At 35.7% G+C, this 14109-nt stretch overlaps 1 pseudogene across 1 annotated transcript in view; it reads left to right on the top strand.

Annotated features, from left to right (window-relative positions):
- Nucleotides 1–14109, top strand: part of LOC149530326 (chromatin assembly factor 1 subunit FAS2-like) — a 75242-nt pseudogene that overhangs the window by 19203 nt on the left and 41930 nt on the right. The window contains exon 2 of the transcript XR_016358797.1: nt 3922–4033. The product of XR_016358797.1 is annotated as a chromatin assembly factor 1 subunit FAS2-like (transcript). The remainder of the gene's footprint in view (nt 1–3921; nt 4034–14109) is intronic.

Below are 14109 nucleotides of genomic sequence, written 5' to 3'. Positions count from 1 at the left end.
TTCCTGTCATTGAAGGTTTGTCATCCACAAAAAAACACATACGCCCAAGCCATGCTTGTAATGACTTGAGGGTTAATCTCACCTAAGTTAGTAATTCTCAATGGTATATTCACTGCTTACACAGGACGTCAACCCACCACTATCAATTTGTGTTGTCTCCACTTACTGCTATGGCCAGTTGATCCTCACCATGATTCCATGTACTAAACTGATGACCTTCAACCTTAGACAAGATAACTTTGCAATTTTATCAAATTAATTCACACAAGTTGGCAAGAAAACCAGCTCTGATACCACTGAAATATCCCAAATCGGATATTTACTCGATTTTACCTCAAAATATTTTCAGAACTAAATATATGTAGATGTATCACGAACAACAATAGAAAACAATAGATTGTCCAATAGATATAAACCCACTCTTCTTAAAATAACATTCAAGAATTCAAGCATATGAAAATGTGTTACAAACCAACAACATAAAACCAATTAACTCTCATAAAACTCCTTAAAACAATGTTATTGCAATATACAACAGCAATACAATAACCGGCTTTTGAAATCCAATCTTAAACACATAATTTACAGTCAGATTGGACCACTCAGAGAAGAATTCGTATGTGCATACGAGACACTTGAAATGACGTCTCCATAGACAATGGGTTTGCATCCACTGTTTGCCGGCACGAGGGGCTATATCCTTACATTGGCTGAAAGCTGAAGCTTTCCGATTACTCTCCCAAGAGAGGAATTGGAATTTGAATAATAAAACCAAGCATGCCCAAATGAAAGAGTCTCTCCTCCTTTTATCCTCACAGTTGTGACTCTTCGACTTCCCTCCTGGCTTTTCGTCTTATCTCTCCTTGTCCTTTTGCCCACTTTATAATATTAAATTGCCCTTTTACATTTTGAGTCCACACTCTCCAAGTCAATTTTCATATTATATATAATATGCATTTAATATTTCTAACGTCCCACAAAGGGGGACATTACAGAATGGAAACAACAATCAAATTAGTCGGGTGCATCTTACAATGCCAATATAAAACCAGAGCATGTAGTCTTTGCATCACAAGATCATCTCAATCAATCACATGGGAGCAATAATACACATCTAGAGCCTAAGCTAGGTATCGCCAAGTATCTCATCCATCTACACAGAAACATACATAAAGCCAAAACCACATCCATCAAGGTGTTGTGCATAAAGCAAATGGTAGAGGCACTACATGAACCCTTGGAAACAATGGTTGCTTGGTAGGGCATTAAAAACTATTATTATAATATATTTCTATACTTTGTAACAGTATTATATGGACTTTGTAACAGATGTGTTTACCTTCATAAAAGTTTCTCATGCAAGATTTACACTACTTCATTTTCCTACTCAATGAAGCAAATTCTTCTCTGCTAAAATTGTTGTTAAGGCCACAGAAACACTAAATTTTACACCTATTAATTGAAAGCCTAAATGAATGATGTAATCTCATCGTGATCCCAGCATAGGAAAAAAATGTAGTAGTAAATATATTAATCAAGAACCTTGATAAAACCATATATAACTGAAAAGATCAAATATTCGATTGATTGCATCTTTCACTTTCCAACCATGGAATCCATGCACAGCCTGGCAGACATCATGCCTTCATGCAGCACGAGCTTCAATGTCTACACATCCCATCCCTTGTCAATAAATAACATTCTAGAATTGCTTAAACATCAATTTCTATCCTCTTCTTTGTGCAAAATAAAGACTTCTCAGATTGCCTGCTCTAACTCATTGTGGTTATGAATCTTCCATTCAAAATGTACAATATTATTGCTGCTCTGATACCATATGAGGCCGTCTCGATGATGATATAATTAGATGTGAAGCAATATATCAGGAGAAATTACATGTATAGCTGTGGATTAATTGAACAGTTACATGAATAAATGTATATAGCGATGCAGGAAATTAATAATTATGCTAACTACCTTTGCCTCTGCAATCTGATAGCTATATCTCTTCAACTGCAGCCACTTAAGCGGCAAGCTGCAGGCCTAATAGAAAAAAGACACAGCAACAACTAACCAGATGAAACTGGATGCAAAGTACAAATGATAAATAGACAAACTCAGAGCACACAAATATAATTACTTTGTATGAGGCTGCATGCTTCAAATACTGCCACCTAACTTCAGTAACTGTATATAAATCTACAAAGAAACAATGTTCTGAACTACATGTTACTTTTGTTGTCAGTTTCTGTGTGTGGCTCAGTTTTCACATTGTAGTGCATTCCTTGCATAAGGCATGCCTTTTGTAAGGTATATTATTAGTTGATGCTTTTTGTAGACTGTACAACTAATTGATTTAAACATTTTTATGATTTAAAGGTACTTGTTGAGAACTGACTAAGTTCATATTTTATTATCTTTGTCTGTACATACAAGTGATAGACTCATAGTTGTGTGCATAGCCTCATATTAGCTTGAATATCAGTACGGTATTTGAAGGGCATGTTTACATCTGTTGGTATTTGCAGAGTGTTCTCAATTTTTATATCATCAGAATTTTGTGTCTAAGTGCATTGGTACCGATTGTTGAAAACATTATTTGTCTTCCTGTTTTGTCACCACCATGAATGTTTGATAATGGTGCCTTTTAGTAGCTAATTTATTAATTCCATGCACAACTACAGGACCATCCATCTGCAATGGGTTACAGTATAATCCCTTTATTCTGTCTATTGGCAAGTTTTAGGTTTACATATGTGACAGCTGTTGATTCCTCTTCATGAGATCATCGGCATTGTTCTTGGCACTAGTATTTCAATGATTTTGTAGTGCATACAAGTGATCCCTTTTCTTCCACTGATATCTATCTCAGCTTGGTAGTTAAGATGGATATTTTAAATTATTTGTATAAATGCATTGCACAAGATAAACAGAGGATAAATCTCCAAGAAGGGCGCAAAGGAATCTAGGTGGATGCTGCCATAAGCACAGACATATATCTATAAGCTTGGTAGATGATTTTTGCTAAGGTAAAACTAAAACCACATATATATAGTTCTCCCAGAGGGAAATTAGACAATCACCTTACGGATGGACTATTTCAAAATGTCTGGTAAAATAAAATTATGTGTGCAAATCATGTGTGGTGCATGTTGGCGACAACTAATCTTTAGATATCTTAAACATATCCCATCTCTCTATTATTTAGTTCGGGGTAAAGATAATCATGGTAGATAATTAACTACCATGATTATTTGGGAAAGAGATGGCTCTATAAATAATGGCTCAACCTCGGTCTATGTTTTCTCTTTTCTATTGAAATGCTATTGTCAAAATCTTGTGCTCAGATTGCTTTAGTGCTATAAATTTTAAAAGTATTCTCAAATGCATCCCAGAGTTATTCAACAATAGACATGAGAGGTCCACAAAGGAATTAAGGCAGATAAAATAAGTATCCAATATTTCATTGAGTCCAATGGCGTCTTCTGCCACTTTAGCAACACACAAATGACTCTATCAAGGACTAATCAGGTGAGTATCTTGTTGGACCAACCTTAAAAAAAGTTTAAAGAACTGCCTAATTATAAGTGCGTAAATCAAATAAAATATACCTGCATAAACAAGCATATTACTGGGAGATCTCAGTCACTTTAGAAGCTTGTGAAAATATAACTTCTGGTGTACTTTTGGTCCTTGTGAAGCTCAACAAGATTCTCTAACACTAGTGCATTAAGATCCTTTCACTCAGGTAAAACAATAAACAATGTGCTAGTTGGGTCTAAGGAGAAAAGTATGTTTGAGATGATGGTGTGGAATATGTTAACTAAGAAATAAAAAATTGCTTTCCCAGGAGTTTTGAATGATGAAAGTTTCAGATGTGTTAACTAAGAGGTAAGTGATGATTTTTTTGTTGGTTGACAGTTTTGGTCTTTGCATCAAGCTGAAAGCAAGAAAGAGGTTCCAAAAGCATCTTATGAAAGCAGTCTTGCTTATCATAGTTCTGCTGTCAACATTTTGCGTTTCTCTCCATCAGGTAAGAAATGTATTCCATGCAAGTGCTTTAGCAGTGTAAGTGAGAAATGTGAATGTTTCATTTCATAGATTCATAAAGCCATCAACTAATAAATTGTTTCCATTTGTTTTTTGAAGAAATGCAAGTGATTTGCAATCATTTCCAATTTTAAAGGGTAAAATATTCTGATGAGGAAAAAGTATGCCCAATGTGGACACACATTTTAGGGTATCAGGAGCTGAAGTCAAGATCAATTATGTTATATGAGTAATTGAATCTGGAGATGGCTATGTAACATATAAATGTAGTTGCTAGAAGTTATGGTATGCTTATGTGTACATGATCCACATTCCTCTAGTGAAGTTTTTTGACAACTATATTGAAAACATGACTAGTAGGTTATATCTCTGTGTTGAAGTTGCAACTAGCAAGATCCAGTCATCCTGAGTTTAAGTATTAAGTCTAGTACTTTGAACCCAAGACATTTTGTAGTTGTGCAATGTTTGGTGGTCCTTTTAAGGAAATAAATTCTGGGGGTGTGGCGGAGGGCTCCATGTAGCCACACTAGTATTTTTGTGAATGCTGTATTTGCTCTCATTAACATCTTCTAGAGAAAGATAAAAAGGATGAAAAAAAACTTAGAAAGGAGTTAATTTAGTGTTCTTAAGTGATATAAATAGTTAAATGGTATTCAAGAAAACAGCTAATAATAATGGCACGAAGGAAGTGCCTAAAGCATCTTTTGCTACATGAAGCACTTGCGAATTCAAATTATTAGAGTGGGTCAAAGGCTGAGGAAATTACAGAAGTAGGTAACAATAGCAGCAGGAGCACAATCCTTGTGGGATATGAGGATAATTTGCTAGTCTTAAATTTTTAATTTTTAATTTTTTTTTTGCATTTTTTGCCAGAACCCCGAAAAAGTCCTTTATGAGGCCCTTCCAACCTAAAGCATATCATTTCGTTGTTAATTTAGCCCAGAATTGAATGATAAATATCAATATGGAATAGCCAAAATAGATACAAGAGACAGACATAAATACCTTGGTAAAACCCTTCCAAAATTGAAGGGAAAAACCCAGCCACACAACAAAATATCACTTTGTTGATAATAAAATGTTCAAGTGTATGATGCCTCTCGCTTGATGTGATATATATATCAAATGGAGTGACTCTTCACATTACAACCAAAGATCTCTGGAATTTCCCAAAACATGACTCTTTATTTATCAAATACAACTCTTCGTATTTCCATGCCTCAATGCATATCAAATGGCACATGTCATTATATTAAATATTACAAATATAATCATAAATGCCCTCTTTAGCTAAAGGTGACCATAACGATAATAACGGCCATATTTCTAGAAATAAACATCTCTATTGCAGCTACAATCTTCAACACTCCCTCTTAGTGAGAGAGATCTTTAGCTAAACAGTCACACAAGGCTGCAACCAAAAATGCATAGTAACACGGAGATGTGTCACCCCCCTTTTCGCCCCACGTCTCAAAGATGGAGACACACCAGAGACTTGGGGACTTTGTTCTCTTGTTGCGAGTGGCGCCATCAGATTCCGCCACCTCCACTAAGGATGGGGGACATCTCGGTGTTGACTATTTGCTGATTCGACTATTTCAGTTCAATGTTTGATGTTCCAATTCAATGCAATGTTCAAGTATTTACTCTTTTACATCTTTATATCTTATATTGCAATACATCTTTTCATGAATAGCATTTTAAGTACCATATGCATATTATATGCAACCCCCCTGTTCCTTGCAATTGTCCCCCCATTATCCCCAAATTAAGGCCCCTCTCTCCCCTTGTCCCAGAAACTTGTCCCCCTGTTCCATTGTCCCCCAGGGCGGTGTAATTATGCAAAAATGTCAATGATAAATTCTAATTAGATAGGGTCTCAAAAACCACAGTTCATGGAATCAGTCAACATGAAAAACTGCAAGAATCATAATTAATTTCATCAGAGTCTCTCTCAACATGATGTAGTCATGGATTCTCTCAACATGACAATAAGAGAACAATTTACTCATTATTAATAATCATGGGATCACTCAACATGAAAACTTGCAAGAATCACAACCAACTTTCATGAGAGACTCTGTCAATGTGATGTAGTCATGGATTCTCTCGACATGACAATAAAATAACAATTTACTCATCATTAATAATCATGGAATCACTTAAATTGAAAAATTGCAAGAATCATAATTAGCTTAACTATCTCAGATGTAGTCATGGGTTTTCTCAACATGACAAGTTAGTAAGGTTTACAACCAACATTTATTACAGGTTCTCTCTACATGATATAGTCTCAACGTGATGACATCATGAACCCTCTCTACATGATGTTCATTATGAATCTCTCATGAATGAAAGAGTTATTAGGTTGACCTTATAATTATTATTAATTTTACATGAATAAAAACTAATAATCAACAAGGAAAATCGCAGTTGAGACTTGTTTCCATCAAGAGTCTGAGATTTTACAATATCAAAATCATTAACAACATATATAAGAATGGTAGGGATTCCATAATGAATCCCTCTCAATTAAGAACTACTTTGATTACCACAATAAGATCATGGTAGTATCCTCCCTTTGAAACTGAACATCTCATTCAAAAATGTATCATCAAGGCTTCATCTCATCTCATGCATCCTACAACTAAGAGCGATAATTAATAACTCATAAAATTAAACACTTATCCCAAAAGAAAATTCATGATTTTACTCAGAATACTTATCTATTTGTAGTATAATATACAAACTTAAAAATTATTCACCCAATAATTCCATTCAATTTGAAAGTTTCCTTACTTTGTAAGTACTTGTTGGTATCCAGTGGCTATAAACTCCAGATGAGCACACCTAGTCTCCCAACACTTGGGACGGTATGTATGGTTCCTTCTCAACAACTTACGAGTATGTACTAGGCATGAACTTGTTCATGCTTAAAAGTTGCAATAGTAGTTACACCACCTAATGCTTTTCACAGTCACAACTAAGTCTTAAATTCTCCTTTTTTTGATACTCTGTAGAACACCTTGTCTCACCGTAAGTAACAATTTGACATGAAGCTCCAATGAGTGCATAAGTTACCAATATTTGTTAGATATAAGGTTACGATATTTATTCTAGTTGCACACCGTCCAACACTAATGATATGTCCCACTATTAAGCAGTCAATCGTATGAATCTTGCAGTAGGATTTCACCACAATGTGACCTCTTAGAATGCATTATGACTTCTTGCAATGGGTTCAAAATTTCACAACTCTCTGTACTTGATACTTGTAGCAATTCATTTCACTATCTTTGAAAGTTGCTTACCATTATGACTTCCCTACATCCGGTTACTCAAGCAAGATCTTCATTGGGAATTTGGAAGCCTCAAGGTCATCCCATGATGGTGTCAAGCTTGTTAGCTAAAGTGGATTCTGTCCTTGAGAAAACACGTTGTAGTGTCCCCTTTTGGGACATTAAAAAATTTAAGGACATATTCATATGATATTAAAATTGACTATGAGAGCATGGATTAAAATTATAAACGGTCATTTTAGTATTATAAAGTGGCTAAAAATGACAAGGATAGATAAGACGAAAAGGTAGGAAGGGAGTCGAAGAGTCACAACTTTGTGGATTAAAAGGAGAGGGACTCATTCATTCGGGCATGCTTGGTTTTATGATTCAGATTTCAGTTTCTCTCTTGCGAGAGTTATTAAGAAAGCTTCAGCCTTTAGCCAGTGTGAGGACATAGCCCCTTGTGTCAGCAAACAATGAACGCAAACCCATTGTCCGTGGAGACATCACTTCAGGTGTCTCGCATGTGCTTACAAGTTCTTTTCTTAGCATTCCAATCTAATTGCAAAACTGTGTTTAAGATTGGACTTTGAATAATAGTTATTGTATTGTTGTTGTATAATGCAATAACCTGTTTTAATGTATTTTTATGAGACTCTACTAGTTTCTATTGTTGTTTTGTAATACTTTTGCCTATGTTTAAATTCTGAATATTATTTCGAGGAAGCAACTGGGTAAATATCTATTGGGGATATTTTAGTGGTATCAGACCTGCGTATTCTACGATTCTGTGGAGTTTATTTGAAAACAAGTTTCTAGAAGTCTTTATCAAAGGTTTTGTTAGGAATTTATGCAACAAATTCATAGAATGTTAGAATTATCTCCGTGTTGGTTGAGATTGTTTGAATGAAGAGATACATGCAAGACTGTGACTAGTTTATATTCATTTGGGCTATCGAAGATACTTCTATTTGCCTTTTAAATTCAAGCACTGTTGTGCCATTTCCTTTTGTCCATGATCAACAAAATTTGGGTTCGAACAAAGAGAGTAATGCATGAAATTTCCTGAGCAAGATTGAACTTGAAGCCTGAGTAGCCATGGTGTCCATTTAGGGTGCATATGTAATATAAACTCTTCAAATTTTTGGCGTGTGGAAAAAGAAATGCGTTTTGCAAATATTCGGAGAAGTTAACTCATTGTTTGAAGGCTATAGTTGTTGTGAATTAGAGTATTGTTTGAGTGGGATTGAGCTAATTTCTCAATAGTATATTATTATTTATGGTGTTATGTGTACTCGGAATTGGACATTTATTTGCAAGATCCTTAAGCTTTATACCTGATTTTGGTTATATTCATGGGATCCGAGTTTTAATAATATGATTTATATTGGGTACTGACTTTTGAAGATTTATTTGGCTGTGAGTTAAGTCGTTATTATCGACACTCTATAAGACAAAGCCTTGTTAGGCGAAACACCTCATATGCCCCAATTCTGAGGTTACTTGCATATTGATGACATGGAGTCATTGACTTGATATAAATTGTCAGGTCTTCTGTAGGCTCTTTCATTCAGAAACGGTCATAGTGGAGTAGAGGCTATCGGGGAGTGTTCAAGTTGCAATGGGATGATAAAGATAACAAAAGCAAAATTTAATCTTTAAGACTATCAGCTTTGAGGGAAACAATTTCCATTAGGGATGGTAATGTTTAGATGCTTTGAGAATTGACTGATTAAGCTTATGGCACCAGAAGTCTTCGTTAAACAATGCTGTGCCTTGGTTATTAACTGGAAGCAGTAGTAGGTCATAAGACACTTAAGGGACTTTGCCGTCAAGCTATTTTGCATTCACGGAGAATGCCTGTTAGAGGACCCATCACGTTGGTATTATTGTGACTGTTGGATACTATCGTGATTGGTGGTGACTTCTAAGTTTGGGAAGGTCATCATTATTCCCATGATAGACGTCTTAGTTACCTAGCAACCGTTACATCTTCAGAAGCACCTTTGCATGAACAATACAAATGGAATTGCATAGGAAGCCACGAGAATTCACTTCAGATACTCCGTAAGTCACGAAGAGTTGGTAGTCGGCAAGCAAGAAGTCAAGGAGTGTTGCATGCCAATGACCCATATAGATAACGTTAAGAATTTTAAAACAAGAATCAAGTCAGAGTGGGACGCCAGGTGGGAGGCCACTTGGATAGAGTTGATTGTAGTCATTAAAGAAGAGGAGAAAAGGAATCGTGGCAGAAAATGATGTGGTGTAGGTAAGGGGAGACATTAATGACCCAACAGAGAGGGAACTGTGCGTATGAAATGACTCTTGTATGCGTGGACACCACAACTTGACGTGATTAACATGTTATTGGAGAAGTTTGTGAAGATGCTGGAATTCAATGGGCCTAGCCTTGTCATGGTAGTTGCTTCAGAAGTCTTTCATCTCTTCCATACAAACACAAACTAATTTCTTTCTTGCTGTAATCATCAGATGATGTGTAGTTACAGAAATACACAACAGTTGTCCAGTAATATATGGAGTGTCATTTTCAATGTACAGTTCTTTATCAGAATAGATTAAGGTTCCTATATTTCTGGTAATGTTATGGCAAAATAGGTCTGGGAAAGCAGTTACCTTCTACTGGCTATTAGAATGAATAGCGGAAGAGTCTCTTAGCAGGCGATTGGTAGGTTGCTCAAGTCAGGAGTTTGGTAAAGAAAACAACAATGTCAATACAGGGCCCAACCTAGAAGCTTGGATCACCATCCACAGGGAAGTAGAAGAATATACAGTCAGCTGGGTATGGAATAAGTAGAGAAATTATAGGGTTCAAAGGGAACTCATTGGAATCAGTCGTGTAGTATCAAAGAAGCTATTCTGGCAAGTGGAGACTCTGATTTTCTCAGGGATTTCTATATATTTTGCTCAAGGATGATAAGCCTTGTAGCTGGCAAGCTCGGACATGTCTATCAAAATTCAGTGCAAACTTAGCGGGAAAGAAGATACAGATTGATTTGAAGAGACATTAGAGCAGTTCGGTATTTTTCCAAGACTCAATTGCTTTCCAAATTGTAGATCATAGCTGCAGACTCCATTTGGTATGGGATTTGAGAGCCCAACTGTTCTGCACCAGAAAGAACAGGGGCTGAGACTTACACAAAAAGCTATTTGAGTCATCTGTAAAGGGGTTAGTAAAGGAAATCTACAAATTGGGGCACAGAAATAAGCCTTTTCCACTAAGAATTATTTATAGCAACACATCGGATGCATGCTGGGTTGCTCGATGGTCTAAGAGGAGCTCAATTACATGCTACAGACATATCATGTCCTGGAAATTGATGCCATTATGAATTGAACAGCGTTGCAAGCAAGAAAGGCTCAGGAATTTCATAGCTCCACGTTTCTATAGATTTCCATATTCTTATCTAGTTTAAATTGTAGGGGCATTAGCTTTTGAAAATAGAAATTCAACATATCAACAAATTATCAATTTGGAGACGTATCTCAACCTGTACGCAATTGGCAATGAAAAGCCCATATTATGATGGCATAAGAAATGTTTCTGGTAGATGTTAATGGTATTATTAAGGCTGAATAAATATTGCAAATATCTGAAGACATGCCTGGATGTGGTTTTGTTGTTTAATGAAAGCCAACACTCTACAGTACCAGTCAATATTAGAAGCTGTCAGTACTTAGTTTTCGGAAGCTAACTATAACTCAATTCTTTGAGCTGGCCACATTTTTTGTATGGAAAAATCAAGTAGGGATATTTCAGTGGTATAATTTGATGCCATGGAAGATCTGAAACACAAGGTATTTTCAAAAGATTCTAATGAGACCTTTAATGGTGAGCAACTAAGAAACTTGCAGAAAGTAAAACAAGTGGTCGTCTATGATGGAGCCCAAAATTTTGGGTCTCCATTTATGCATTATCCTGAATTTTTTTTGTTGTCTCAAGAGACATTTGATAAATTAGATGATGTACATGGTCTATTCTGAAATCTTTGAGTTATTGAGCCAGAACATATTACAACATACCAATACCTTCCATTTTCATTTCCAACTGATTATAAGTTCACAGCAATGTTCAAACTGTAAATCTAAGAGAAAAACAACTATCATCAATCTACTGCAGTTCTATGTTCATATTCAACCTCTAATGCAATCTCTTAGAGATATATGCAGATGCAGGACAAATTCTACAGATAAGATGGAAGCATACTAAGAATTGAAGATTGTCAAGAAAAATAAATGCAGATTTAATGGCATGTCTGGCTCAGTAATTTCATCAGGACCCTGTTCTCACGCATATGTACGGAACAACACAATATTCAGTCAAATGAAGGAGCATGTTTATGCAGACTTAGACCTACTGCATCAGGATGAAATGCATAAGCATGTATGCCTTGAAGGTTTTTCACATGCACTGTGCATATTTTGGCAAGGAAAAGTTCCAGCTATAAAGTGACGGATATATCAGTCAAATCTATGCCAATGATGCTCCACTAGAATTATTGCAAGAAAGAGAACTTTGGTTGCAATTGGAATGTATGAATTCAATCCCCTATCACAAGCAGTGGAAATCTCATTATTTTGAAAGAGTATGAATTTGACTTCAAAAGGAATGTTTTGGGAAGCATCAATAATAGAGGACAAAAGGATATTGGAATGATAGCCAAAGAGTTTGCATACTCTTGATGATTACGGATGCTACAACAAGCCGGAAGAAGTGACTGCTATGACAAGAATCTGAAGCCTACTATAGGAACACATATGGTCAAATGGTCTCCAAATTCAATAACCGCCATCTATAGATACCCGTGTAGATTACATATGAGTTAGACGTTCCAGTGTGTTCATGCGATGAAATCAAAGGCGACAAAATGCAAAAATTGCACCCATCGATTATTAGTAAATCTTCCTATGACATCGGGAGCAGCTTGGCACACCGTAGAAGACATCTTCAAAGAGAAATAGGGACAAATCTTTGCCAAATCACCTTATACCTTGGCACAATAATTCATATAGTATCTCAAAGATTATTGGCTAAATTGTTTTATTTATGAAGTAATGCCATATGGGATTAAGAACGGATATGTCATTTGTTAAATCAAAAGGGTGTGATATATTTGTAAAAAGAAATGACTTAAATTTGAAAATTAATGTTCCTTTAAACGTTAAGATATAAATAAGGTTAGAAACCAAACCAAAGAAAAAATACATATTTGGACACACACATCCATATTCAGGAAGAAGTATTTATATTATTTTGTATGGAGGAATAAGGGCTCATTATGACTTTGTAATATAAATTCTATTATTTTATTTTAATAATAAAATAAAATGTTCATTGTTTATTATTAAAGGCATGGAGATTTAAATTGCAGGCGAATTGTCCTTTGTAATTATTTTTTGAAATTTGCATACAATTTAATTGTCGGATAAGTGGACATAGTCATCTAGCATTTAAATTCGATCATCGCAGATAGTGTGAAATATTTAGTTGTTTTTGCATTTGTGTCTAGTTTGTCTCCCTCCCAGAGGAGTTAAAGTTCAATCTGGACTAATTTAAGATTGCATAAATATTTGATTTGTCGCATCTTGATTATTTAATTGTTAGTAGTATAAGTGCATAAGAACTTTATGAAGTTGTACGTGAAAATTCATTGAAGTTGACTCTATTGCTCGGATGAGCAGAGGCACTGGTCTTTTATTATTGAAGTCAGAAAATCTATATATTCCTTCTACAAGCATCAAATTCATTATTTACAAATATTATACAAAACATCCAACCATTATTCAGTTTTCATTTTCATTGAGTTCGAGGACTTTGCCAACTGGAGAACTCCAGAAGTTTAAATTCGCTTTAGAAAAGCCTTGAACCGGACAGTCAGCATTTGAGGTGAAGGTTTACCCGCCTAGGTGTAGCAAAGCTTGCAGTGCAGGAGAATTGAGAAGTATTTCCGTTCGTTAGCCAGAATTGATTGCGGAATCCTATTAGAGAAGTGGCAGGCTCTTGGATTTCCAATCTGCAGTTTTGGGAACGAACAATCTATACGTACTTGGGTTGCAATGAGAACAAATGGAATCTTCTGATGATGTTTTCTCCAAATCGGAAGAGATAGAAACCTGTTTGACCAATGTAGAGTAGGTAGACTTTAGACTTTTAAATTGGACCTTACAACCCTCAATGGTGACCTTGGTCCAACCTAGGTTTATGGAGCATCTTGATAAACAGGTTAACCTCGTCGTTGCTTCTTGCCTAAATGAGATTGTGTGAATAATGTCTCCTACAACAGCCTACAATGATGTGGTGATGAAGAAAGTTTTGTAGTTGATAGTGAAGAACTTGAAGGACTTACAAGTTAAAGGAATTCCTATGAGGCAGGAACAAATCTGCTTGACATGTGAGGGCACTAGTACCCCCGATCTGTTTGTGAGAGTCGTAATAACAAAGGGGGGGGGGGGCAAAAGAAATTCAGTCCAGCACAAGGAAAAATGTAGATACCACGATTTCAGCTATGGATAAAGAAGATACAAGTTTTTACGTTGGCGAGTTGGAGGTTAGCTTTAACAAAAATGTTGATGAGGCTGGTTGTACTCACAGTAGCAATATGTTGGAGTCTTTGTATGATGAACCATATATTTCTTACACGCATGATATTAACTTCAATAAACAATCCAAGATCACACCACAAGACGATGAGTTGTATCAACATGATAATAATGAGATGCATGCGTTAAAGAGCTAGCTAAAGGTTAGTAAAGACATGGT

This window comes from Cupressus sempervirens, chromosome 11 (genome assembly GCF_028749045.1).
Source record: "Cupressus sempervirens isolate cs-2001-9-10 chromosome 11, ASM2874904v1, whole genome shotgun sequence".
NCBI lineage: Eukaryota > Viridiplantae > Streptophyta > Pinopsida > Cupressales > Cupressaceae > Cupressus > Cupressus sempervirens.
The sequence above is the reverse complement of the archived record's forward strand: the minus strand, read 5'-3'. Positions and strand labels throughout refer to the sequence as shown.